General features: G+C 42.2%; 1 protein-coding gene across 9 annotated transcripts in view; it reads left to right on the top strand.

The window, feature by feature from the left end:
* Positions 1-25,853, top strand: part of TP53INP (Tumor protein p53 inducible nuclear protein) — an 83,606-nt gene that overhangs the window by 5,534 nt on the left and 52,219 nt on the right. For 4 of the 9 annotated variants that reach the window (XM_072305344.1, XM_072305345.1, XM_019043774.2 and 1 more), the window contains exon 2: positions 25,240-25,307. The exons of the other annotated variants lie outside the window; for them this stretch is intronic. The gene's annotated coding sequence lies outside the window, so the exon portion shown is untranslated. The remainder of the gene's footprint in view (positions 1-25,239; positions 25,308-25,853) is intronic. 9 annotated transcript variants of the gene reach the window in all.

Below are 25,853 nucleotides of genomic sequence, written 5' to 3'. Positions count from 1 at the left end.
TGCGTAAGAAATTTGCGGTTTTTTGAGCTTCCCGCTTCAAAAACGATACTACGGCACAGGTGAACATTTTGTAAGAGGAGTCGTTCCATCGTCGGCAATACTCATCATGGCCGACGCCAATCCGCCAAAACACGTGTGATGGGACGAGATAATACCTGAACTGGATTAGACCAGATAACAATCGGCGTGTTTTAACGTTCATGTTTTCCAGGCCCGAATTGATTGACCTTGAACTCTCCTCGAATTACGCGCGGAACTGCGCGCAAGTGTCGGCCATGATGAATATAGCCGACGATGGAGCGACTCCTCTAACAAAATGTTCACCTGTGCCGTAGTATCGTTTTTGAAGCGGGAAGCTTAAAAAAACGCAAATTTCTTACGCAGATTGTGAAGTTATGAGTGCATTTCAGACTTTGCCGATGCGCTCATCGTGATTTTTGAGGCATTATCTATAAGAAACAACTCTTATTTTTGCTCTAGCAAAAGTTTGCAACAGGCCCATTATAGCATGTATAATTTTTTAACAATATTATTTGAAAAAAGTAAGAATCATGCAAAAATTCAAGGGACAAAGCTACACGGAGAGTTTTTTGGCGGATACGTAATCTCACCCCCTCCAGCCCTCCTGTGCTTCCTCTAGCGGGTTTGTATCTTCGAATCCTGAAAATTTCTTGGTATTTCTATATATAATTATTCTTCGAGGAATTTCTTCCTCTGTACCAATAAATTATTTTACGTACCATCGTCGTGAAATTTTTGAAATTAATCACCACTTGGCTACACTGCCCTGGTGATTGTTTGGAGTGAGACAGAGCGAGAATCAAGGAACCGTAGCAACCAGTTGTGCATTCTGTACGTTCTTAAGCGGTGTTGCCGATTTTGTATTACTTTAAATTTTCCCATTTTTAAGCCCCATTTCCGTCCCTCTGCGCTTTATTTCATTCCCATGGATCCTCCGCTCTTCATAGCTCGCCTACCTAAAAATCTGTATTATTTTCATGATTTTGGACCCCCCCCCCCCCCCCTCCCAATAGCTCTCTTCGTTTTAATTGTTGTTCCGTCGAAATTTGGTGCACAAACCTTTCTCATCTCAAATCATTCTCCTGGTTTACATCTTATCATTTGACTTTTTTATGTAATATTTTGGTTTTAATTTGATGATTATTCGATGATTTTTAGCCTTGTTTATTCATTTTTTAGACGTATTATTTAAAAATTCAAACCCAGGGTGATCCAGACTATCCATGCGCCTACAATATCTAAAGGACGGCTCAAAGTTGAGTTTAGGGTCACAACTTTGATGGAGAACCCCTCTGCCCTTCTTCCTCGAACGGGTAGTCTTGATCACCCATTCATTGAAATACTTGTATACTATTCTTATTACGTTTTATAGAGGCATCATTATTTCATCTTTTTTCACGTTTTTTTTCATTGCGTATGGGTACAAAAGTAATAATATCCTATATAAAAAGCCGATCAGGTATTTGCTTTTCATCCGATGGGGGAAAATATAGCAATGAGTCTCTCTCTCTCCCCCCTCCCCCCTTCTAACAGAAATTTAAAAATAAATCTTCGCCAAAACCTATAGAAATGAACAAGAAGAAATGAAAAATGCTTACAAAAGTTTGCTATCGTTTCAACTCTGTTGGGTGTTCGGTAGGGCCACCTTAGAAACGGAATGGCGGCGTTATTGATTTTTACGACGGCAAAGCCAAAGTTGGTAGTGCACGAATGCACCAAGTCACCGTGTCTCACTGTTACCAACCGCCAACCGACCACCTGCATCGATTCCGAACCGTCAAGTGGCTAAACTGAAAGTACCATCATAATCATGCTGTTTAATAGGTGGCTTCTCAGCAGAGACGATGTGTTTTAGAGTTCCGCTCCCGCACTCATTGGCGGGTTCAGCAAAGTGGCATCATTGTCTTTTCTCCATTTAAACCTATGGAAATGTATCGATTTTTAGAGGGGCCTGGTGCTCCAATAGGAAGCGATTATTTAGCACAGGTTTAAAGGAGAAAATCCGGTGTTGCCAAATTGCTGGATCCGCCTCAGCCCGCGCTGCTTCCGAAAATATCTGTGTTCACCTATAGGACACACAATATCGGACCGAGTTTATCAGAAAGGAACTAACCCACATCTTCGGAAAAATTGAGTTAAGAGTGTTTTTGAGTTCCACTAGGTAGTTGTTCATTTTCCTCTGCCAAAATCTGAAATTCGAAAAAGAGAAACTAGTTTGTGTGAAGAGGGGTTTTTTGGTTTCTGCATTGAGCCTTGAGCAAGAATAAAGCTTCAGACATCTTTTTCTCAGTTTCACCTTGATGTGGGTTGGTTTCTTTCTGATGAACTCGGCCCAATTATTTTGTCTCTGGTTTCAAGTTTGAATACAAGATTCATGACCGGCGAAACTAAAGCGAACAGCTATGTCCTCTCAAATTGCCGGAAACGGTAAACGTGGACCCAACTTCCGTTCGGAATCGAAGTTTCCCTGGAAAGTTGAAGTTGGCCCGACGGCGCTTTCTCTCGTTTCATGGCTCCCGTGGCGCCCCCCCCCCCCCCCCCCCACTAAACCCCCAGTATCCCCTTGCGCCGTTATCCTGGGCACGATCGCTTAGTGCCTAATTGCAACTTGCAGCTCTGCCGTGCTAAGGAGAAACGCCGTATGAGCCTTCAGGCGTTGCCGAACTTCCCTTGACAAATCACGAATTTTCGAAAAAAATCTTTAAGTGTTTTTCTTGAAATATTTCATTGACTTTTAGTCCGTGATTTGACCTCAAGTGTCTGAAAATTTCAGAGAAACGTATTCATTACTTTCCTCAAAAATCTTAAGATTCTGAGAGACAACTTTTTTTTTGCAACATTCGAATGTTGATTCGGCATAGCAGTTCGTGAGCCTCGTGCAAGGCGCTTCCCTCACTCGATTCATCAGAATTATCGATCCACAGTCCGGACTGAAATGAACATTTTTGAAAAAATGTTCCTTAAATTTAAAAAAGAATAACAACAACAACAATAATTCTATGTAGGCAGGTAAATGCGTTCGGCTCTAAGGAACATTGTATGATTCTTGACAAACTTTAAACTCCTACTATTCTTTTGTTAAAAATTTATTTTCCTTAAGGATTTGATTTTTTTTTTTTGTAAAGAAACTTGAATTCAGGTTGTTTCAAACCACTAACTTATGTGTTTCCCTTGCTCAACTTATCGACATCATTGATTTACACATTTCACTAAACATCTACGCACTCTGTAAACGAAGAATAGGGGAAAATCCTCGGAAAGTTTCGTTAATTTATGAAACCCCTAAATGAACCTTCTTCGAGAGACAAGTGCGGCACATTTCGAGCGTGACCCCCTTTTTTATCTCGTCACTAAAACGCAAAAGGGAAACGTAATCTGACGATTAAAAGTCGACGAGTCTTTTAATTTGTGATCCTGCATTACTTTGTTGTTACTGATAACGATAAAGGCTCCGTACATACTATTTACATTCTAGAAAACCGTGCTTGTTTTGTGCACTAGCCATTGTATCTATTTCAATGGAGCGTGAAGAACATTTTTTCTCTTTGTTTTTCTCTCCGTCAGAAATCATGAACTCGAATGTTTTCATCAAATCTCGGCAGAATTTTGCGAAATTTGTTGCCAGAATTTGAATACATTTTCGTTGTTGTGCTAGTAACTTCCGGGGATTTTACTTTGAAAGGGAGAAAGGGCCATGATCTCATGATCACCTCTTACCCCTCGAGCAGGGCCGGATTCACCTACGTGCCGCCCATGGGCCGCCTATATTTTTCCGCCCCCTTCTCATTCGTTTTGAAACTCGATGAAAACCATCAAATGAACGTGCCAGCGGGGGAGGGGTGCATAAGACGCATTTACTCGTGTTGAACACATTTTTTGGGAAAGCCCTGTCAACACTACCAGCAAAAGTTCACGAAACTTTGCGCGAAAGTTAAGTTCCGTAAACCATTCATAAGAAATGAACGAAAAAATTACGAAAGAACAATCATAAATGTGGTTCAATGATTTTAACTTCCGCCGCCGCGCCGCGCAGACCGCACCGTGTTTGGCGCAATGCGTGAAGTATTCCGACAGTCTTGTAGGCGCTATGCGTTTCACGCCGACCGCTGCTGAACGCACTGTGTTGAATGCGACGCGTGAAGTATTCACGCAGTCTTGTAGGCGCTATGCGTTTCACGCTAACCGCAATGATCGCACTGTGTTTGATGCAATGCGTGAAGTATTCGTGCAGTCTTGTAGGCGCTAATATGTGTTACATGCCGATCGCCGCGCCGAGGCTTCTCCTTTTCATCTCAAGTCCTCGTTATCATTTCTCTCTAAGTCGCGCCGTTCCAGGCCAAATTGCGTGTTTGGTCTCTCTCTTAACTCGACTTATTGAAGGTGCTGTCACTTGTATCACTGGAAGACGACAAAATTAGAAATTACTATACTCTTAGGAAATGAGAGATTTTGTCGCCTTTTTTTCGTTTATAATTTTTTTTTCTAAATCCGATTTTTTTATACCTACATTTAAAAAAAATTGCAAAATTTGCCGCCATGGGCCGCGGCCCATGTGGCCACCCCCTTAATCCGGCCCTGCCCTTGAGTCCCTTCATACTGAGAGTTAGGGCAATGTGAATCCATTTCTGATTGGTTCCCGTATTTTACGCCCCCAGCCACAGTGTCACAAACGGGAATGAAGATTACATTTTCACCAATTGCAAAGATTATAATCTGGAATGGACCGGGAATAACGGGTTCGACAAGGAAGAAACGGAATGAGAGAAGGAACGCAGAAAGGAATTTGAGAATGGGCCGATCAAAGATTACGAAAAACTATCAATTTGTGAATCTTTATTCCCGTTTGTGACTCCATGAGGGGGGGGGGGGGGGTCTTAACTCTCAGTTAAAGGGACTCTACTTCCCCCGTGTTTCGAGGTTTTCGCCGTCCGATTTGGGACACGGACTGTGCTGTGTATAGTTTATAAAAATGCAGTTTTTTTTTTAAAAAAATAGAAACCCATTGGGTTATCGGGATCCATCCTGCTTTCCCCGATGCCGCCGGCCGGTATGGGCCATGGATCTGGCGCTGCACTTTCCTCAGCTCTCATTTTCTCGGAGTCGGAAACTTGTAATTTGGTCACGATAAGAAGGCACGCGCTCGTGGTTGTCGGCCGCGGATTTGTCTACGGACGCACTCGAGGCGATCATAGCAAGCAAAGCTGGGCTTGGTCGCTTGGTCCATATGCACCGCATTTTGCGACGAGGAACTCGCTCTACTCGGTCTCTGGCTCCGTTTCGAAACGACGTATGCCCCATTAGTTTCCAGTGCAGGCAGGTGCTTTTTCATTGAGCCAGAAATAGTAGTGTTCATGGCAATTTGCAGTCCGCATATGAGATGCAGACGCTTTGGAATTCTGTCTAAAAGAGAAGCTTAAGGAGAAGGAGCAGAAGAAGGAGGAAACGAGGACGGTGAAGGAGGAGGATGAGAGGATGAAAAAGGAGGAGAAGATGAGGATTATGATAAGTAAGAAGGAGAAGAAAGAGGGGAAAGGACATGGCTTCTTCTTCACCTTCTCCATACCCGTCTCCTTCCCCTTCATCTTCCCCTTTTCCTTCCCCTTCTCCTTTCCCTTCTCCTTCCTCTTCCCCTTCCCCTTCTCCTTCCCATTCTCCCACTTCTTTTCCTCATACGATGCATCGTATTTTCCTTCTTCTCCGTCGTCATCTCTTTCTTGTTCGTCTCTCTCTTCTCCGTCTCCTTCTCTCTCTTCTCCATCTCCTTTTCTCTCTTCTCCGTCTTCGTCTCCTTCGTCTCCCTCCTCTTTTCCCTCTTCTTCCTCTTCTCCGTCCTCTCCTTCCATTCCTTTGTCACCCTATTCTTTTTCTCCTTGTCCGTCTCGGTTCAAAATCCCAGAATCCCTCCATCCATCCGTACCGACCCGTAGGGGTCGCTCTATCCTCAGTTTCTCCTGGTTCGCGGCCGTGAGGTGCGTCGAACCGCGCAACGTCCAGCTCGGCCGGGATTTTTATACAGCACCAGCACCAGCGCCGCGCCGCGCGCCGTGTCCGTTTCTGGAACGATGACCACATAAAACAACAATAACACTCGGACCGCGCTCCAGCTAATAATTGTATGCAGCTGTCAAACCGCACAGCACAGCGCGCAGCGCTCCTGCCCAAGTGCCGAGTCAACGCCCCAACGAATCGGGCCCGTTTCGCGCCACTGATTCGCCTTTTGAAGATCCAGTAAATTATGATCATAGCGCTAGCCGTCGTCTCACAGGCTCCAGCCTCACTAAAATTAAATATCATTTTAAGGGTGTCTACCATCAGTAAAAACCGGAAAATATCGGGCAATTCCATGTCGTCAGGAAAATTTGTCATGGACCAGGGAATTCCGAGCGCCTCTCTCATTTCTTAAACATCTGATTCATTTCATTAAGCATGTTGGTTTTTTAAATCAAACGAGCGTCAATTGGACGTATTTCTGCTAAACGGAACCAGACACAAATGGGAAAGAAGGGGCGTGCTTGTCAGTCGATGACCGTAAGAATTAATGGAAATAATAAAGCGCCAGTGACGTCAGAGGCGACGAAGTCGCTACCGTCACCCAGGGTATTTCAACCAATAGAATTGCTCCATACTCCTTATGTCTTCCTTGTCTATAGCTTTGTCCATCAATTTCAAAAATCAGTCCGCAGTGGTCCATTATTGAGCTTGTCATTTATGAATGAAGTAACGGGAGGTATCCGTAATCCCTGTGATTAAGAATTTGAATGTAAGCACAAGAAAGAAAAAAAGAAAAAAAAAAGAAAGAAACGAAGATACGATACGACGATACGCACGCTTGAACTGCCGTGCGTGTGTGCTGGGTGCATTCGCCGTGAACGTAAACAAAGCGGAGCGAAAAAAAACCAAAACAAAACAAAACCTAACGCGAGGATAAAAATAAAGATTCCGAATATTTTTTGCCGGGAGGAAGTTGGCAGAAACGCCGAGGCGGAAGAGGGAAAGAATAATTACGTCTGAAAAATGATGTAGGTTAATCTTCGGTTTTTTTTCCTGGTCCTCGCACGCGTCCATCCGTGCGCTCAACTTGGGTGACCTTCCTCCAACGATGCCCGATCGCCAAGTTCAGTGTCATCGAGCCGTCCTAAATCTCATCAAATTATAAAAATCAATGTAAAATTAAGTTGAAGAAAAACAGAACTTTCGTAAAATCCAAGTAAATGTGAAGCAAAAGTTTAATTTATTTTCAATTTATTGGACATTTTTTAAACAAATTTTAACTTTTTTCAATTTTTTTTTAAAAATATTAATTTTTTTTAAAAATATTAATTTTTTTCAAAAATATTAATTTCTTTTAAAAATATTAACTTTTTTTTCAAAAAATTATTAATTTTTTTTTAAAAAAAATATTAATTTTTTTAAAAATATTAATTTTTTTTCAGGTTTTTGTTTTCTAGGTTGCAAAATGTTTGTAATGTTTTTCAAAACATTTTTTAGATACTATTATTCATGGTGTCCAGGACCGAGGAGAGCCGGAATCATCAGAGGGTGAAAATTTTCAGGGAAAATCATGCTAAATCAGGGAACCTGTTCCAAAAACCGGGAATCTCTTCTTCCGCCACTTGAATGGCATATTTTAGTCCTAAATCATCAGAATAATGGAGAAGCTGTAATTGACCAGACAATATAAACAACAGGAACGCTTTTGAATTTAAACATTTTAACGCGCGCCAAAGAATTGGCCGAAACATTAAAAAAAAAAAAAAAAAAAAAAAAAAAAAACTAGATTCATTTCTGGAACTCCTCAGATTTATATGCTTTTTTCCATGGAAATCCTGGAGAAGTGGGAGAAAACCTAGGTTTCCTATCGGGAATGAGCTCCTTAAAATCAGGAAAAAATCAGGGAATGTTCATGGTTAAGAAGATTAGACTCCGTGAATTAGGGTCTACGAGGCCTCATCATGGAAGGTCTAAAACTCTTATTAGTGAAGCAATCAGAGAGCGAGATAGATCTGGCATTATTTGTACTGTACAACTCGGTTACTTTTGTCTTCGGAAGCAAGGCAGGATATTATGATCTTGCCGTAAAATCTGGCACCAATGTGGGCCTTCGAGTAAATGCACATGCGCAGTTTGCAAATCCAATGAGTGGGCGCCAGTTGAATAGGCTGTTCAACTAAAAAGGGAACAAGTCAATTTTCTAGGTCCGCCTTGGGCCACGTAAGAATTTTCCACGGCATACGAACTTGTCAGTGTGCAGAAGATTTTTATTTAAATTTCCTGAAATGAAGAGATAAGATAAATACTCGTTAAAGTACGAGGTAACAATGGCTTTTTTTCTCCTTGTATGGCGTGGTTTTGTATATTTTAACAATTTTTAAGTTTTGCCTCCGCTAATAAAACAAGTTTTTTTTCCTAATTTTTTTTTTTTTTTTTTTTTTATTCAAGTAACGCGTAAATTTGCACAGTTTTTCGCACGATTTCCGCCAAGCTGCGATCGCGAGATCAACGTAACCGTAGAAAGAGCCCCGCGTAGATAGGCTATTTTTCTGAGCACGACAGAACGCTATCATTCGTTCATTTGCATCCTGCAGGCCATGTTACTCACCAGGTTACTTACTAACTCGGTAAAGTGAATTTTCATACTTTCGATCGTAGGCGATGCGAGGCGTGAATGGTCGATTATCGAAATTTCCCCATTTGAAACTACGGCAAAGAACCGATTATCAACACTTTATATCGATCCTTTTCCACCGATTTAAATGACAGATGAATCGATATATCGCAAACCTCGAGTTTCACGCCACCGCTTTTGATCCAGCACGCTTCATTTCGAACTTCCTCGGCTCTATCTTCTCCCACACACGGACGATAACAAACATTTCGATACACCCCTCTTCGTCCCCCCCCCCCCCCCCTCCCCACGATTGATACTATCCCATTTGATTGAATTTATCTTGTAAAATAATACATTGTTACGATACATCCTAATAATCGATCCTTTTCCGTACGTTTAACTGGCATACCGATCGATTCGTCGCCAAGCATGAGACGACGGGAGTTCATTTTCGGCGTCGCGTTCCATTTTCGGGGTGCAGCGCCGCGGACGCCAGAGCTGCAAAATAGAAGACCACACAACCGTAGTAGGAACCACCGTGTAGATACGCTGTTTTGCGATGCACGTCAAAGCACACTCATTGGTCCCTCGGGCCGGATACACACAACCACGTAACTCCAGCGAAATCGCTTTTCGTAGTTACACCTAGCGCTTCCGCGGTGACCGCTGCTTGTCACGGTCGACCTTAACCTCCACCCTGTCCCCCCCTCCTCCCTCCTCCCCCCCTCCCCCGCCCTCCCACGAGCCCAGATGCGCCTCACCCTATTTCCGAGTTTTCGCTCATCTCATCTCGTCGTCGAACTTTCATCATCGGATTGCGTGGTCGCGGCGCTCGTTTCGAATTTTTGCCCCCCTCCTCCCTCCCTCCTCCCCCTCCTCCCTCCCGCCCTGCCCCCATGTTGCGCCTCCCGAATTCCTAAGGTCGATTCGCTCGCCAATTTCCAAGCGGATGATCGCCCGAAATCTTTCAGATGCCCGGTTCTGCCGATATGAATCGAAATAATATGATCGCCGATGGCCACCGATGAATTTTACAAGGTAAAATGAAAGTATCCCAAAGAGGATGAGATTTTTGAATGATTTTTTTTCCCCATTTTTTCTTTATTATTTTTTTTCTTCTTTTTCATTTTTCTCCCTTCATTATTATTTTTTCTTTTTTTTCTTAAATTTTGAAAAAACACTTTAAAATTAGGGAAAAATTAAATTTTCCGAACGGAAAATGAAGTAACCTCTTAATCTAAGTACGAATTGAAAATAAATCGTAAAATAATACAAATATTAGAAGGAAATGTAGGTTTCTCGCTAAGTTTCACTACTAGCAGCCCCCAACAATCTTGAACATAGAAACACCGTAAGCCGCCGTTTTCCATACAGATGAATAAATTTACGACTTTACGTTCTTTTTTCTGGGAGACGACAAAGTGTGTTCATTTAATTGTACATGTACATACTCCAAGACCGTCCTGTCCACAATTTGAAAAACGGACGGACCAACAATAGCTGCCCTCCGATTTCTCATGATTGACCTTCCGCGGAGCCTGGACGCCATGGTTACCAAATTATGCGATAAAAGCCCTGTTTGCCTTGAGTTATAATTGGAAAAAGCGCTGTATTTTTAGCACAATCCAGCAACCATGTAGGAGGCAGTGCAGCGGTCCCGGAGTGAAGCTAGCCGAGCACTTGCGATTGCGTCAGCCCAGATCAGCTGAGCGTGAAGTCCACGACCAACCATTGTTGTCAAAAAGTGCTAAAAATCCGAATTATCCCTCATTTCAACCCTCGTATAATATCCACTTTTTATTGGAGAACCTGGCAACTATTGTCAAATAGTGCTGAGTATCAGGACTTTCCCCCATTTCAATTCCTTGTAAAACATCCACATTTTATCGCACAACATGGCAACTTAGCGTCAAACCAGTCCAGCGATGCTCTTCGAGAATCTCTTATAATGCGTAGCGTGCTTATGAGTGCATTGTGTCTGCATCCCTCTCCCCTCCGCTGCCGTGCTAAGGAAAAACGCCGTATGAGCCGTTAGGCGTTGCCCAATTTACTTGGATAAAACACGACTTTCCTGGTAAATTCATGAATATTTTCCTTCCGATTTTTCAGATAATTTTGTTCGCAATTTCACCTAGAGTCCCCGATTTCAAAGAAAAGTATTCACAACTTTCCTTTTTTTCGAAACGAAATTTTCAGGAAATCTAGTTGAAATCACCAACAAATTCATCTAAAAAACTGGAAGAAAAATATTCATAAGTTTATCGGGAAATTCGTGTTTTATCAAAGGGGATTTGGCAACGTCTGAAGGTTCATTCGGCGTTTTTCCTCAGCACGGCAGAAATTCAGGGACCACCGAACGATTAGACTACCCTGCCCCGACTTGACAAGCCGGACTCAGCTCGTTAACTCAATAATTAGGGCACGGGGATTCGAAAACGGAGGGGGCTCTAGGGGGGGGGGGGGGTGTCGGGGGTCACCGAACCACGCTACGAAGCTCAGGATCTCACCTTGAACCTATGCGAGGAACATGAGGACGGTCGTTCCTGGCCGCAACGAGCAATAACGCTTTGTGTGACTCAAAATTTACCGAATTTAGAAATGGTTCATTGAATTAATAGTGCTCCTCCTGCCCCCCGCCCGGTGATCGTTGCGTCTTTGGATGGACCTCTAAACTGGGTAAAATCTAGGCACCGCCAGCTAGCTAATTATTGAATTTGGTACACAAAGCGACAACCAAAGGGGAATCGGAGTGATCCTATTGGTTGAAACGGGCGATTGCCGTAGACGAAGGAGGAAGCTGATGGACCAATCGGTCCGCATTTCGCGATTTATTAGGAACCACTGTTCCTGGCTCATCCATTAAAACACTTATGTGCGTAGGGAAACTAATGGTACATACGTTGTTTCTAAACCCTGGTGAGAATTGGCATTAGAATCTGTGTTCCAAAATACCATGGACCTACAGCCGACTGTAAGATTTCCAATAGCTTCTATAGCCGGCAGCACAATTTCTTATAGCCTTTTATAGCCAATGGCGATTAACAGCCTGACGATAAAGTGTATGCTATCCGTTACTAATTACGGATGCTAGGACTTAGCGAGTTTTTGGACTACCGCTCTCTTTTTGGGCCGTAGTATCTTGATTTATTTTGCGAGGGAAGCTCCGTACTTTTGAAGGATGCCTGCCATTCCTAATATGTTGGAGCGCCTTCAATTTCGTACGATACTGTGCAATACCTCTGGTGTGAAATAGTTGCTTCAAGCGCCGTGGTACGCTGCGGCGCGGCGCGGCGGGCGGGCAGCCAGCGCGAAACGCGCATTGGCGCCTACAAACCTAACAGGGATACTTCACGCATTGCGCAGTGCGTGAAGTATCCCTGTTAGGTTTGTAGGCGCCAGTGCGCCGCCGCTCCGCTTTGTGTTAGGCTCTAATATTTAATCTCGTGGAGTCAGCGGTGTTCAACTCATGACTTTGAAATGTTTGCACACTCTGTATGGATTATTCTCATTTTAATTGATGAAAACAAATATGTAGTAAAGGAAAATATAATGTGCGTTTTGTAAATATTATGGTGATTCCGTACAAACTTGCGGATTTACAAAGCACACGAATTTCTACACAATTTCTTATAGCCTTTTATAGCCGATGGCGAAAAAGCAACAGCCAGGCGATAAAGTGTAAAGCCCGGCGACAGGAACTATAGCCCGGCTGTGTAATTTTTTATCGCTTCGTGTAGCCCGGCCGTATGATTTTTTCCACTTTCTACAGCCAGCTATATGATTTTCTATCGCCTTCTTCAGTCGGCTGTAAGAACTCCTATGGTATTTTGAAACGCAGCTCCTATCGCCAATTTTTACCAGGGAACTGAGTCAGAAATGATAGTTCCTAATCCGGTCCAGTTGTTGGGTATCTCCTATTCTGCCATGCTAAGGAAAAACGCTGTGTGAGCTTCCGGTTGTTGCCAAACTTCCTCTGGTAAAATAAAAATCTCCAAGGAAACTTGTGGACATATATCTCCCAAATTTTTAAAGAATTTATCTCACAAGTTAATCTACAGAATCTGAAAATTTCAATGAAAAATATTCCTAAATTTCCTCTAAAATGAATGTTTTATAAACAGAACTTTGGCAACATTTGGACGTTCACGCACGGCGTTTTTCCTCAGCACGGCAGTATTATTAACCTATTTGTCCATTCCAACGACCGGCTCTAACCCGTAGGATCGCTCCATTTTATCCTTGTTTCCTTTGTCTATCGCTGCATATCTATCAATTTCAATTATTAGCCTGCATCAGTGGGTGTTTCCGCAACGGAATGTCGAGCAAGTTGAATAAGCTCAAGATCAAATGACGAATACGAAACTTTTCGACTGCGTGTTGCAATTAGGAATCGCGATTTCCGACCCCTCCGCAGTTGCACATTTGGACGTATTTCTGTTAAACAGAACTATGTGCATTAAGATATGAGCCCTAAGACCCATAAGAATATATGCATAACAGGGCTCACGCCATAATGCACATAGTTCCGTTTGACAGAAATACGTCCATTTCTGCATTAGGACTTAGGAAAGTAAAAGCAACTACGTTGTTTCTGAAATGAGCCTGTAATATCAGCTCCTCATCGCCCAATACGATCCATTTTCTCTTTTCCTAACGGAATAATGAGTGAATCATTTCATGGGATAGGAAATACAATTATTCTCGTGCACCATTCCCTTAACTGGAACTCGAGTTGCGTAATATTTGAGTTTCTTTTTTCCTGGCTTGGCTCAAACGATTCAGGGAGCTTTTTTCGCCCGCCCTTCTGCCTCGTGCGCTTTGTAATCTCGTTATGTAATTGGACGTATTTACGCTAAAAGCACCTGTGTACCACGCAAACCCTATGTACATAGCTCCTTTTAGCATCAATACGTCCAACTCAGTCTTCTCGTATGCCTAGAAAATAAAGACGCGAATAAATAACGATAATAACATATCTTTGAGGCGGACTTCTCGACGTTAGAGAAGGGTGGAAAATTTTTCATTTTCAGGTTTGAGTCTGTAATAGTAGATGTAGATCTTATAGTAGACAACTTTGGAGCTAACTATCAGAAACATAAGTGCTTCATTCCAAAATAGGTCAAATTTGAAAATTTAATTTTTCAATATGTTATATTTCTCAAAATTAGTAATTTTTCCAACATCGCAACTTCTCGATAATTTTAGATTTTGACACATTACGATTCCTCATTTTTAAATTGTACAATTTGTTGCTAACTTAAAAAAATGCCCTTTTGAATTAAAATGAACGATCTTCCATTCCACATAAAATCATTCAAGTAAAAGAAATCTCTTCCAAATTAATAATGCTCCGCGTCGGAATTTTTTGTTATCACCGACTTTTTACTCCCTCCCTTTTTTCTTCACTCTCATTAATTTTCTTTATTTTAAGGAGAAACTTGAATAATAAAAACAAAAACAACGTTTCTCAATATTTTTTTCACTAAATAGCCGATCTAACTCATCGATGTTCCTGAAAAAAATCAGCATCTCGAATGCACCGCTTATCGATGCGAGAGAGCGACGCTATATCGCGGGTCGCAATCAGCGGGATCCTCAATTAGACGTATCTATGCGAAAAGGAACTATTCTGCGCGCAAACCTCATGAACATAGATCCTTTTTAGCATAAATTCGTTCAATTAGGGCCATTAGACTATCGTTTGGCCTTTGATCCGGCCATCGCCGCTTTATCTCAATCGAGACCTCGCCGACAGCCGCAATTCGATGCTGCGCCAGTTTTTTTCTTTTCCCACTTTCTCCCCCTCCCCCCCCCCTTCTTGGTTTTTATCCCTTGCGCCTATTCTCGCGGCGCTATCGCGAGTGGCAGATGGGGGCCAACGTGAATCTGTTCATTTTTTTCTAATCTCCCCCACCCCCCCTCGCTTACAATACCCCCCCCCCCCCCCCCCTCGGCGCTAGGTTGAATACACTCGGTGGTATACACTGCCGTGCTTAGGAACAACGCCATATGAGCCTTCAGACGTTGCCAAGTTTCCTCCGCCAAAAACCGAATTTACTGGGAAAATTCTGAAAATTATTTTCCAAAATTTTCAGACAATTTTGTGATCAATTTAGTCTAAAATATCTGAAAATTTCAAGGGGAAATTTGCATGGATGTTGTCAATGACACATGTTTTATCAAGGGAAATTTGGCAACTCTGGAATGTTGATACGGCGTTTTTCCTTAGCACGGCGGTGTAGTTGCGACTGGATTAATTGCGGTTTTGCATGAAAAGCGTGATCCGGGCGAAGTTGCACGACCTCCAGGACAGGTTCCGCCGTTTGTCGCCTGTCAAGGAAGTACGTAGTGTTGGGGATTTTCAATCGACTTTCTTGAAAAATCGATTAAATTGCATCGATTTCGTCGGGTGCGATATATCGCGTAAATAAAAAAATCCGATTTTTGTTGCCCGAATGTATCCAATACTGCCGTGCTAAGGAAAAGCGCCGTATAAACCTTCAGACGTTGTCAAATTTCCTTTGATAAAACACGAATTTCCTGGTAAACTTAAGAATATTTTTCCTCCAATTTTTCAGATAATTTTCCTCGCTATTCCACCGGAAAGTCCTGAAAATTCCAAGGGAATATGTTCACAAGTGGGAATATGTTACCTCAGAAATGAACATTTTATCGAAGGAAATTTGGCAACTCTCGAATGTTCATATGGCGTTCTTTCTTAGCACGGCAGAGCTTTAGGGTCGCCTTTAGTTAGTCCATTACTTACCTCCTTTGTTCCTTGCAACCACCCGCTTCCACCAATAGGATCACTCTATTTTCCCTTTATCTTTTATGTCTATTGCTTTGTTTATCAATTTCAATAATCAGCCTGCAGGGGTTGAATTTTTTCGGCCCGTCGTACTTAAATAAAGGGGTTCCCGCAGTCGAACGCAAATTTTTTCAGACTCTATTTTTGGAATCAAAATAATACTTTTTCCATTATATTCCCCCACAAAATCCCTTTTGTTATGAATCCAAGCACCCCCCCCCTCTTCCTCCAAACCCCCTCAACTTAAAATACGATTTCGCGGTTTTTTAGGTCAGAAATTTTTTTAGCGTGTAGGAGAAGGAAGAGGCACCAATTCTCATGCAGGGTTAGTCATTAATGTAGTCACAATCAAGGAAAAACGATGCTTTTCGGTCCTAACTTTCAGAGGATACCATCAGCACGTGCGGGGTCTCCAAATTATATGGACGTATTTCCGCCAAACGGAACTACGTGCATTAAGACATGAGCCCTGAGGCCCATAAGACTATATGCATAACAGGGCTCACGTCATAATGCACATAGTTCCGTTTAGCGGAAATACGTCTATATTGTCTCAGCATCAAGACGACACATTAAGCGCACATGTATGTGCCCTAATGGGCTTCCCATCTCGATATGAGGTTCCAAACCAGTGGCGAGACGTGAATGATCGATTATCGATATTTCCATTTGAAGCTATGGTAAAGAATCGATTATTAAGGTGCTCGCTGCGAAGACCCCGTTTATCGATCCTTTCCCATCGGTTCAAATGGCAGATCTATCGATTTATCGCAAAGCAAGCCACGCCACTGGCAGGTTCTCGCCAAAAACGGAAGAAGAATAGGAAACGCACGCTGCGTCGGAACGCAGTCGGACAGCTCATATGCTAAGCGAGCGAGGAAATTAATTCAAATTGCATCATCCGCTGAAAACGTTTAATTTTAGCATCGAACTTTGGCCTCCTTTGTCTGACTTTGAAAGCTTTTTCACTTCGTTTCCCTCTTCCCTCTCCCCTCGCGTTGAGGCGTGGCGTCATTTTTTTTGACACAATCTGCAACACTCCTCTCCCTCCATTTAAATGTGTCGAAAACAGTCGATTAAAGAGAATCGGTACTTGTATTTTATTATTTAAATTAAAGAAAACGTTAATTTTTAAACTGGTTTTAAATGGAAGAAAAAAGAACTTGTAAGATTTGCCTCTGCGAGCTGATTATTTTCAGTGATAGACGAAGCGATAGACAAAGAGAGCAAATAGTAAATCGAGCGATCCTATTGATGGAAACGGTAGTACCAACAGACGAAGGAGGTAAACTGTCGTGCTAAGGAAGAACGCCGAATGAACATTCGAGAGTTGCCAAATCTCCTTCGATAAAATGTTCATTTTTGAGGAAAGTTATGAGTATTGTCCTTGAAATTTTCAGGAACTTTAGGTCAAATTGCAAGCAAAAGAATCTGAAAAATCGGTGTGAAAATATTTATAAGTTTACCAGGAAATTCGTGTTTCATCAAAGGAAATTTGGCAACGCCTGAAGGTTCATAAGGCGTTTTTCCTTAGCACGGCAGTAAACGGGCACATCGCTCTAACAACTACAGATACGAAACTAAAGCGCCTTCAATAGTTTGCGTATGCAATCAGGACAAGTGCTGTGTACTAATAGTCGCATCGAGAAGTTCATGGCAATTTCGGAAGGCGCCGCGCCACGCCGGCCACATCGCTCGAACAACAACAGATACGAAACCCAAGCGCCTTCAATAGTTTACGTATGCAATTAGGATAAGCGTAGAGCACGAATAGTGGTATCCAGAAATCTATGGGAATTTGACACGGCGCAGGGTGGCACCAACGCGTTTTGTCACACATTGAAACCAACACGTCACTGACTCTATTATTTCAGCAGTAGTACTGTAGTTCCAGTATTTCTAGTATTTTTCGGAAGTTTCTGTGCCCTTGGATGGTCACGGGAAAAAACGCTGTATGAGTCTTTAGGCGTTGCAAAATTTTCCTCGATAAAACACCGATTTCCCAGTAAACTTATGAATATTTTCCCTCCAATTTTTCAGACAATTTTGTTGGCAATTTCATCTAAAGTTTCCGAAAAATCGGAAAAATATTCGTAACTTTCCTCAAAAATGAACGGAAATGTAGCAAGATTCGAATGTTCATACGGCGTTCTTCCTTAGCATGACAGCGTTCGTTTCCGAACTTTCTGAACGAATATTTATCGGGATGAATTCCTATTCTATATTTTTTCCAAATCCATCACCTCACTTTGAGCTCGGCGTTCCGTTCCCTGGACGGAGATCGGAATCTGGTTCATATCGGGAGCGAATCTCGGACCGAAAATAAATCATCGCCCGGGGCCCACCCCCGCGGCCCCTACAGCGCCCCCCCCCCCCTTCGGCCGACGTTGCCACTTCGCGTTGCGCGCATCCTCGCGGGTCGAAACGACGGATGCGCGATGCATTTCGGGCGGGGCGTCCGCGGTTTTATACCCGCGGATTTCCGCCGGAAATGCGGCGTTGCAGCTCCCCGGAGGCATTGTCCGAACCCGCTCAGGATTTCCATTTTCCGTTCCAGTCGATGCCCTCCCCCCCCCCCTCACCCCTCTCCCCCCACTCCGTGCCGGAGTGGTGACGGCTCATTTCCATAGACGCGAATTACGAGACCGACTGGGGCCGTCGCCGGTCCACCGACGGCGTTGCCAAACTCTCATAAAATAGACCACTTTTGGACCGCAGCACTGGAAAGAAAAAACACATTGGATCTAGAGCCCAGACTCTTGAATACATTTACAAGAAAAAATACTCTTGATTCAATCGGATTTTTGCTTGAATCAAAACGAAATCCGCTTAAATTAAGAGGCTTGGTTCTTGATTTAAGCTAGATTCTGATTGAATCAAGAGTACTTTCTCTTGTCGATGTTTTTAAGAGTCTGGACTCTAGATCCAATGTGTTTTTCTTCCAGCGAACTGTCATAAAATAGACCACTTTTGGACCGCAGTGTTGGGGATATTTTTCGAAATAATCGTTTAATCGAATTGATTCGATTTTCTTCAAGAATCCGATTTCGTCGTTTCAAATGGTCGCCGTTTTTGTCAGGGCAATCAGGGAAAATCGCAGGGAATTTTATTTTTGAAAATTGCTGTACACCCCGTACAGCAGTGGGGAGGGTATCTAAAATATATTGTTTTTTATTACAAGTTAAAATACTCCTCTACCCGCCCAACACGAAATATTGCAGCAATATTGCAGCAATATTGTCAATATTGAAACAATATTGTCATGTAAATATTTCCTTAAATACACTGCAGAAATATGTTGACAATATTGCTAAAATATTTCATGACAATATTGTAACAATATATTTATAAAAATGTTTTAAATATATTTACAAAATATATTTATGTAATTACTTTTAAAACAGTTTGTAAAATATATTTACAAAATATTTTAAAATTATTTTAGAAATATTAGTTTAAAAATATTTGTTTAATATTATGTTAAAAATATTTTATAAATATTTTTGTAATATTTAAAAATTAATTGCTAAAATGGCAAAAAATGGTTTGCGATTTCTGCAATTTGCTTTTTTTGCTAAAATGCCCACCCTCGTGGCGAGAACGACAAAACAATTTGCAAAAGTGGTAATTTTATTGTGCGAAAATGGCAACTATACTTTTGCGAAATTAACATTACTAGTTTATGCTATTATGGCTAAAATTTTTGCTAGATTTTCAAAATGTTTGCCAAATTAGCGTATGGTTTTGCTCTGTTTACCAATTATTTTGCGGAACTTACTAAAATCAATCGCTAGAAAAAAGAAAGGGGGGGGGGAAGAAAAGACAAAAAGAAGGGAAAAAAATAAATAACATAACATAAATACATCGACATAAATTCAAACTAGGAAAAAGCTCAAATAATTAAAACTGGAAAAAGACGCAATTATAAAAAACAGTAATTTGGTAAAGAAAAAAATGAGAGAGAGTTAAAAAAAACGAAAATTTGTAATACATGAATAGGAATATGTTGAGTACAATTAATAAAGAATTTGAAACACAAATTACAGGATGAAATAAAAAATAATAAATAAATAATAAATAATAAATTCTGGTAAAATATTATAAGAATCCGTCAATAAACAAACATATTACGGACTCAGAGGCCTGCGATAGTTAAGAGATTGAATTTACGGGCCCATCTACATCAAGCCTGGCTGGTCTGGTGGTAAAGTACTGGACTTCGGATATCAACTCCACCCCGAGGCGTGGGTTCTAATCCCGACTAGGACGGCGCGGATTTTAAGGTCAGTAACAACTCTACGATCCACAACCTGGACGCATGTGTACATTAGAAAGAAAATTAGTACCAAAGACGTCTCCTAGAGTGCGCGCACACGGATATGGAATATGATAACCTCATCGCAAGTAAATATTTTTAAAATATATTATCAATATTACCTTGACAATATTGCTGCAATATTGTCAGGGGGGCGGACAACAAACTATTGCAGCAATATTATTTCGATATTGTTAAAATATTGTTAAAATGTTTTTGACAATATTTCAGCAATATTTTTAAAATATTTCCGTGTTGGGCGGGTAGGATCGCTCCCTGCGGGTCTGTATTTTAATTCGACGGACTTAACATAATTATTCTCCAACGTACATGTCCGAAGCCAAAGATGATCGTCAGGAACATATTTAATTAGCCGTTTAATATCTCGCGTGTGCGAAAATTGCTCGCAAGCGGCGTAAATATCCCCATCCGCTCGTGTTTCCACGTTGCAATATGCACAATTATCGCGAGATCCGAAGGCCTTATTTGAAGAAGGGCTTATGTGCCGCGGGATCCCTATGGCGTTTACGTCCTTATTCGATGAAGACGTCGGACCATTACGAGTGTGAAACGTAATGATACGTATTTTGTAACGATCCCGACGTTCGAGAACGAGACAAGGTGGTTCTCCAACTCGACAGGCAGTGACATGACGGTGGATGACGTATGTGTTGGGTTGAACGATTATCGATAACGATGTCGATAGATCGATTAATCGAATCTTCTCGATTTCGATTGTTTGTAAAAGAGGAAGCAAGAGACGCAAAGAAGATATTTTCCTATTACGTCTGCCATGTTTCCGACGAAAGGCGATAGTGCCAAAATGGAATTTTGAGGAGAGTAGAAGAAACGTCTGAAAGAAGCGTTTGTAAAATTGCCTTCAACCATCCAGAAGACTCTCAGAAATAGCATGGATGCAAAATTCCCGAATTTTATTTTTAACCGTGCAAGAAGGGCCTTTTTAAAAACGTCATCTTAGGCAAGGCAACCGTGAGTCTTGATGATGGAGAAAGCGCTGTCGATTCGATCGACATGAATTGATCGAAAAGTAAAATCGTGAACCGATCGACACCGATTCGAGAGAATTTTGTCGACCGATTCCCGGATGTATCGATGGATTCACGGATTTGTCAAATGATCCACGGGCTTTTCGATCGATTCACGCTTTGCCGATTCCGTTTTTTCAATCGATTCCTGGTTTTTCAATAGATTTTCGAATGTCTCGATCGAATCACATTTTAACGATCGATTTACGGATTATCGATCGATTCATAGGTTTGTCGATCGATCCGTGGTTTTTTCGACCGATTGCCGGATTTATAGACCAATTCACAAGCTTGTCGATCCATCCGTGTTTCCTCAATCGATTTACGGATTTACGGATCGATTCAAGGATTTGTCGATGGATACACAAGTTTGTCGATGGATTCATGTGGATGAAGCCCTCCTCGTTAATCAGCCTCAATTTGGATTACACAGGGTTGCCACGGTCAGGGAAAACCGGGAAATGTCCGGGAATTTTAAAAAGTCAGGGAAAATGACGAAACTGTCAGGAAAAATGTGTTAAATCACCTTTATTTGTTCTCTAGAATGGGTTTGAGGTTTCGAACAAGAAATTTTGCCTAAAAACTATTTTCAATCATGCCTTCTGAACCATCCGTCACATCTCAAATTGTCAGGGATTTTCACCCAGATGTGTCAGGGAAATGTCAGGGAATTTCATTTTCTAAATTCTGTGGCAACTCTGATTACAGTTATGACTAAATTGGTGTGCACTATCCATTTTATATGGACCCCCCCCCCCCCCCCCCCTCGACCGAGAGCGAGAGCCAAGTCCGCGGCGAGCTCACGGCCAGCAGCTCCCTTCGTCGCCCTTCCGTCGTAAGAACTTATCTCAATCTCCTCTTGAGCCTTGTTTTACATGTCCATCCATTCTTTACGGGGCTCACATGCAAATAGTGGCACGCTCTCATGCCACCAGAGCTACCAGTTGCGTTCTGCCGTGCTAAGGAGAAACGCCGTACGAGCCTTCAGACGTTGCCAAGTTGCCTTCGGTAAAAACCGAATTCACCGGAAAAATTCCGACAGTTATTTTCCAAAATTTCAGACAATTTCGTGACGGAATTTAATCTAAAATATCGGAAAATTTCAAGGGAAAATAGGCATGGATGTTGTCAAAAATACATGTTTTTTCATGGGGAATTTGGCAACACCCGAAGGTTTATACGGCGTTTTTCCGTTGCACGGCCGTGCTGTGGTCGGAGCGGGCATCTAATTGACCGCTCGATCCATCATGGCGCCGCGTGCCCGCGTCCAGCCTCACTGACAGCCCAGTGCGAGTGTCGCTCCGAATAGATCAGTTTCCTTCCTCCTCGCCGGCGCCGTTTTCGGATATTTTCCAACACGAGTGCCCGACAAGGCAACGCCGCAATCCATTATCGGTTATCGACTCGCCGTAACCGCTGTTGTCAACTCCGTCGCCCCCTCCAATTCTCATGATGAAGTACATTCCTCAGTCCTAGAATTGAAGGAGCTCCGGATTTCAGGACGGAAAGACGCGGATGCAACCAATCGTGCTCGAGGGATGTGCGTGATGCATGCATACGAAATTGCAGGCGCTCTTGTTGTCTCAATTTCAACCCCGGGATGCAACTATTCGTGCTCGAGGGATGTGCGTGATGCATGCATACGAAATTGCAGGCGCTCCTATTTTCTAAATTTCAACCCCGGGACTGCAACTATTCGTGCTCGAAGGATGTGCGTGATGCATGCATACGAAATCGCAGGCGCTCCTGTTTTCTCAATTTCAACCCTGGGATGCAACTATTCGTGCTCGAGGGATGTGCGTGATGCATGCATACGAAATTGCAGGCGCTCCTGTTTTCTCAGTTTCAACCCCGGGATGCAACTATTCGTGCTCGAGGGATGTGCGTGATGCATGCATACGAAATCGCAGGCGCTCCGTTTTCTCAATTTCAACCGCGGTATGCAACTTTTCGTGCTCGAGGGATGTGCGTGATGTATGCATACGAAATCGCAGGCGGCTCCTTTGTTGGGGCTCCCAATTTGCCGGACAGATTAATCTTGTTCTTTATTTTATGTTTTACTTTTTGAATAAAATATCTTATCTTATCTTATCCTATCCTTTTTTCTTATTGGGCCAGTTGCGCTGGTCACATAATCGTGTTATTTGATCTTCTATTCTTGCAGAACATTTAAAAATACGAATATCGTCCAAACAGCAACTTCTGCTTTGAATATTGACTGAGAATCGCGCCCTAAAAAACTCGGCTTTTGACGTCATCCACCGCGGTAGTACATACCTAGCCTAGGCGGTTGGTAGGTTAAAATGAGGCTTCCTGGAATTTCGGGCACACATATACATAGTTGCTGTGAGTGGTGACGTCACGATAGGGATTCTCCGTTGCACTTTTGTGACGTAACGCTAATAGCGTCCATTGTCTCTGGCGAGATTCCGCTTCCGTTCGCTAAGTGCGAAGCCCCTGTAAAGCTGTCCCAAGACGATATTTGTATTCCTTCGGCCGAGTGAAAGAAGTACCGTGTAACGACGCCAAAAGTATATTGTAAGTAATCGACTCTCTGTGAGCAGTGAGCATCCTGTCTCGACGAATTTCAGGCGTCCCTCCTCCAGGCTTTGCGGAAATGTTCGCGGAACCACGGGGCCATTACGACCGGGCCAACTTATTTACCCAACATAATTTTCATTTCAGGGTGTTTACAAGTCCGGAAATAGTCCTGATTTTTTAAGGGCGGTCCGGAAGTACCGAAAAAGAGCGGAAATTCCGTCAGAAGGTCCGGAATTTTTCATTTTTGTCGCAATTTGAGAGAGAAATTCAATTTTTTTAAATTTTTCGAATTTCGTCAAATGGAGATATTGGAAAAGTACTGAATTATTCCGTCGAGGAGGTACTGAATTTCTCGAAAATGTACCGAAAAAGTACTGTATAAGTCCTGACTTTTGGCCAGCCTGTTTTAGTAGACACCCTTCATTTAAATCAAAGGACTACATTTTGCAATAAGGGACCACTATTTGGACCGAGTTCAGCAGGAAGGAACCAAAGCCACATTAGCTATTGCCGAATTTAACCGGGCAATTAAATTTTTTACGAGAGGACGTAAGTGCGGATTCCGTTTAACACTGCAAGGAATTTGCTCCGTACCAAACAGGAAATTCACTAAAATCTGCAAATTCATGTTAAAAATTAAATTGCCCTTTTAAATTTGGCAATAGCCGGTGTGCCTTGGTTCTTTCCTGCTGAACGCAGTCCATTTCTGGCTCATCAATAAAAGCAAGTGTCTACGTAGGGAAACTGATGGCGCATGCGTTGCTTCTTATATGAGCTAAAATTAGAAGCACCTAATCAGTGGCGAGGCGTGAATGATCGACCATCGATATTTTCCCATTTAAATCCGTGGTAAAGAATCGATTGTTAGGCCAACACCCTTATATTCGACATTTTCCCATAGGTTTAAATGACAGATCAATCGATACATCGCAAAGCACGTCACGCCATTGATGCATTTAAATGAGTTAAGCCCAAGAGGGGTTCTTGAAAGTTGAAAAAGCGGTCTTGCCTGTGGCGTGGCGTGCTTTGCGATATATCGATCGATCTGTCATTTAAACCTATGGAAAAATATCGAATATTAGGGTGCTCGCCTAACAATCGATTCTTTATCATGGCTTCACATGGAGAAATATCGATAGTCGATCATCATTCACGCCTCGCCACTTGGTCTTACCCATTTAAAACCATTATAAAGCATCAATTGTAGATGAAACAACCTGATATGGTAGATATCGGCTGTTGTGCGTACATTTAAATGAACAAAACCCCTCATGACCATTCGAGCTTTGTCAAAGTTCTCCCGATAAAATGTTTATTTTTGGGAAAAATTTGGTTAGTTTTTTCCCCTAATATTTTCGGTGAATACGGTTCGTAATTTTATCCGGTGTATTCGAAAATATCAGGGGAAAATATTCATAACTTGGTAGGCGAATCCATCGTTTCCTCTCCATTTAAACCTATGCAAATGTATCGATTTCTCGAAGGGACCAGGTTTACCGACACATCGATTATTCAACACAGATTCCAATGGAGCTAGCATCGTTGGCGGATGCAGGAAGTAGGCAACATTGTTTTCTCTCCATTCAAACCTATGGAAATGTATCGATTCTTGAAGGAGCTAGGTGCACCGACAAGAATCGAATATTCAACACAGGTTTAAAGGGATTTTTCCTTAAAATAACCGTTTTATTGGAGACAATCTTGCAACGTGTATACGCGTCCACGGCGGTGCTCCCCAGCACGGCAAACCAGATCGCCGTGACCTAGGTCATGGTGCGATAACTCCGAAACCACGCAGAAACTTTGCTCGAATCATTTCTCGACTTCTCATGTATTTTTGTATCGTTTTTTGTACCGTATTTTTGATCGATTTTAAATGTATTTTTCAATTTTGTTTCAGGTACGTATTGAACCTGTAAATTGATCGAACCTATCTAAAATCAACAGCTCTCCCAAACAAACTTTCACGTGAGTTCTTTTGCCCTGTATTTTCCCTTTTTTCGATATCCAACCATTCGCGAGGAAGATCTATGGTCCCGAAGACTTGTAACGTTTTAGTCAATCAAGTCTTTTTGCAGTTTGGGATCCAGTAGCAAGACGTGAATGATCCATCATCGATATTTCCCCATTTGAAGCTGTGCTTAGGAATCCATCATTAGGGTGCTCATTCACTGGGAAAAAAAAAAAAAAAAAAAAAAAAAAAAACCTCATGGATCCAGAGTCCAGATTCTTGAAAATATTGACAAGAAAAAATACGTTTGATTCAATCGGATGTTTGCTGGGATCAAAACGAAATCCGCTTAAATTAAGAGGCTTGGTTCTTGATTTAAGCTAGATTCTGATTGAATCAAGAGTATCGATGTATCGCAAAGCACGCCGCGCCACTGCGGCCGATTATTGAAATTGATAGACAAAGCCATAGACAAGGACTCATTTCATTACCTTTGTCACGCAACTAACGCGGAGGTCGAACCTTAAAGGCATCGCGTCGCGGTAGTATTTCAGGATTTACAT

The sequence above is a fragment of the Bemisia tabaci genome, chromosome 10, assembly GCF_918797505.1.
Source record: "Bemisia tabaci chromosome 10, PGI_BMITA_v3".
In the NCBI taxonomy this organism is placed as follows: Eukaryota; Metazoa; Arthropoda; class Insecta; order Hemiptera; family Aleyrodidae; genus Bemisia; species Bemisia tabaci.
This window is presented reverse-complemented; position numbering and strand designations above follow the sequence as displayed.